Source organism: Acyrthosiphon pisum, chromosome A2 (assembly GCF_005508785.2).
Source record: "Acyrthosiphon pisum isolate AL4f chromosome A2, pea_aphid_22Mar2018_4r6ur, whole genome shotgun sequence".
Taxonomy (NCBI): domain Eukaryota; kingdom Metazoa; phylum Arthropoda; class Insecta; order Hemiptera; family Aphididae; genus Acyrthosiphon; species Acyrthosiphon pisum.
In genome coordinates, this window is record NC_042495.1 from 24,470,273 (window position 1) to 24,473,527 (window position 3,255).

A 3,255-nucleotide genomic window follows, 5' to 3' on the forward strand; every position below is an offset into this window, starting at 1 on the left:
ATCAACACGGGGGCTCGCGATCTATCGCAGGTTAGGTAATATAGTTTTTATTCCGGACAACGAAAAAGTTGAGATAAGTTTTGAACACCATACACCGAATATTTAATTAATGAATTGAACAAAGTTTGAGTCATCTAGATTTGGTACATTTAACGGGCAACAAAGTGCACGGGATCAGCTATTTTTAATAAAAATATATTTATCCAAAATACCACTAGAAACATTTCAATACGTTTTCACTAACCGTTTTTTTATATTTACTTGCTAAACAATATAATTTGAATACATTACTATAAATATCATCGTCCGAAGGCAAAATAAACAACCAATCTGCACGGGTGAAGCTGTGATGGGCCAGCTAGTAACAATATAAAATATCCAGACTCACAAACCGTCTTAGCTCGGAATTGTTTTTCTTACACAACGATATTATATCATTGAATTTAATATTAATACTATCAATTATACATTGAGCCACTTGTAACCTACTTTACAGAAAGCGACATCCACTTATCCGCTTTTGTTTTCTTTTTTTTAATTTACACTATTTATTATTATTTATTATCATTAATTATTATACTACATATACTGTATCTAACTAAATCACATGCGTGTACTATTACTGCCTACCAGTGTTGGGAATAGATAACCAAAAAATTGTCTAGATAAGATAAGATAATTTTAAAAAATATTATCTAGATAAAAATAAAGATAGCATAAATGTAATTTTTCTAGATAAATATCATTTTTTTACACTTATTTTAATTGTTTTTTAGTATTTTTGTAATATTTGATTTATATCAATAAAATGAAATAATATTTATAATAGCAACGGATTGAGCCTTTGAAATACAGCCCTACGAAGTTAATTTTATTTTATTTTTAAAATGGATTGGTAAATAAACCTATACCTAAATAATTTTAATATGCTCATTATGGCTAGTAGAGAATGATGTATAGTGAAAGCCCGCATGCAGGTTCTCTTATAATCGTAATACCGTCGTTGGCAATAAAAACAAGAAATATATACTTCTAATTTTATAAATAATTTATATTGTATTAGAATTTTTGTAACATTGGTTTTATAACTTTGTAGGGACATTATAATATTTATCGAGATAAGCCCATTTTTTATCTAAGCTAAACATTAGATAAATCGTAATATAATTATCTAGATACTTTAAACGATAATTTATTTCAAAAAATCTTATCTAGATAATTCACAACACTGCTCCCTACATAGCCACAAGCTTAGCTTAAAGTTGCATTGGTTTTAATAATGTATTATTTATATTTAAAACGATTCAAATATGTTAAATATTCTAGATTTAAATTTTAAATTTAATTTGAAACTTAATTAAAATGTTTTTAATTTAATTTTAGTACGTTTTGGCTTAACGTTTTTACTTCCTTATATATAGATTATAGGTATATTTTCCACAAAAGTCAAAATCCCATTTTGTCAATTTTGGCATTAGTACCTACATTTTGGATTTCCTCCCCTTAATTACATTTAGCATCGAGTGCGACAAAAATAATCACAAATAAAGAGTATAAGCTCTTTTAGAAATAATAGTAGTTTTAATAATTTCAATATTGATAGTTTTTCCGCTCAATCTTCCTTGTGCCTACCATTCATCAAAATTCTCGACATCGCTCATTTGATAGAAATCAATTGGACTTCATATGATTTAGCTAATTTATAGAAACTTCAATATTGTAATGAACTTGCTTTTAACGAATTTTTTTGTTCATCGTCATATACGGTAAGTGGTAACCAAATTAATGCAACAAATGGATCTAGCACGGTGTCACCCGTGACAAATTAAATAATTCCCGTGGATTCACTCCATCTTAAGGGCTGTTTAATTTACTAAATAAATTAAAAATACACTGATTTTATTCACTGTAATATGTGTGGCTTTTTCCAACTATAAAATACAGACCTGAAAGTAGATCCAATCATAATAACTAATTTATTTTTACTGAAACCAATGGAAAACTTATTTAAACAAAAAATATTCGTTTTTCGAGAGTCAACTAATCCAATAAGGTTAAGACAATATTGAAAATGCCTTTAGTGCTCCTTAGTCGAACCTTCTACTTTTATACATACACAGATTCTATTTAAGAAAATTTTTTGTATGAAGAATATTTTTTGCTGTCTTTATGCATTTGTGTCTTTGTCTTTCAGGCATTATATTATGGAAATTTCACTGTATTATACAAAATATTAAATTAAAAATTATATACTTACAGTAAGGTTATCGTCGAAAGGTATCAACAATGTTATATTCCCTTTCATTTCAGTTATATTTGATGTATTTTTACTAGAATAGACATTATATTGAATTGTATGGTTTTTTCTTGATCCACACGTATATACTTTGTCCACAACCAAACGAAATTCTCCCTGTAATAAAAATAATAAATATATAATATTATTATGTAGAATTATATTGTATTTACTATGCACAATGCACATAAATGTTAATCAAAGAAATAATGTATTGTGTTTAATAAATAAGACAAATTATTAATTTACAAAAGGCAAGTTTGGCATAAAATTGTTTATGGATTGAGACAATGAGAAAAATAAAATAAGTCCGAAAGTTTTAAATATCATTTTGCCTAGGATTTCAACAATTATATAGAATGTTTCATACGTTTTCAACAGTTACACTAAATAACAACTATGAATTATAAAATATATTATTGATATACTTATTTACATGCTTGAGCTGTAACCTCTAAATATTTGCGGATGTATATTTGTTACGCTATATTTCAACAGGAAAACTGTCATTAAATTGATTTGTTTGTCCGGAAATAGAAAATTTCTAATTTTAATTTTAATGGTAAAAAGGAGTTGAATATCTTATAAAAATATATAAATAGTATTATGTAGTACAGGGCTATAATATATACATTTTATGATAAATTAAAATATCAAAAGTTATTTATTCTTTAAAAGGGGGGGGGGGCCTCCTGGCCGTTGAATTCTGCTCCAAAATATGACGCTGGTGTATTACAATTTACAATAATATGACAATCCAAAGTAAGTCAATTCTGAATGATCCGAATGGTCTTTGTGGTATACAAAGTCCAAACTTCTTATTAATAATATTCTGTATCAGATTAAAATATTTATTAATTTGTATGATATTTTATTTTAATCGGTAATTTAGTTGGTCTGAAAATTATAAATATACATATTTAAATCTAATGGTACAAAATGAGTTAAAATTGACAGAT

General features: G+C 26.4%; 1 pseudogene; it reads right to left on the reverse strand.

The window, feature by feature from the left end:
• LOC100571290 overlaps positions 1–2,626 on the reverse strand; it is an 11,881-nt pseudogene extending 9,255 nt beyond the window's left edge.
• Between the last annotated feature and the right edge of the window lie 629 nt (positions 2,627–3,255).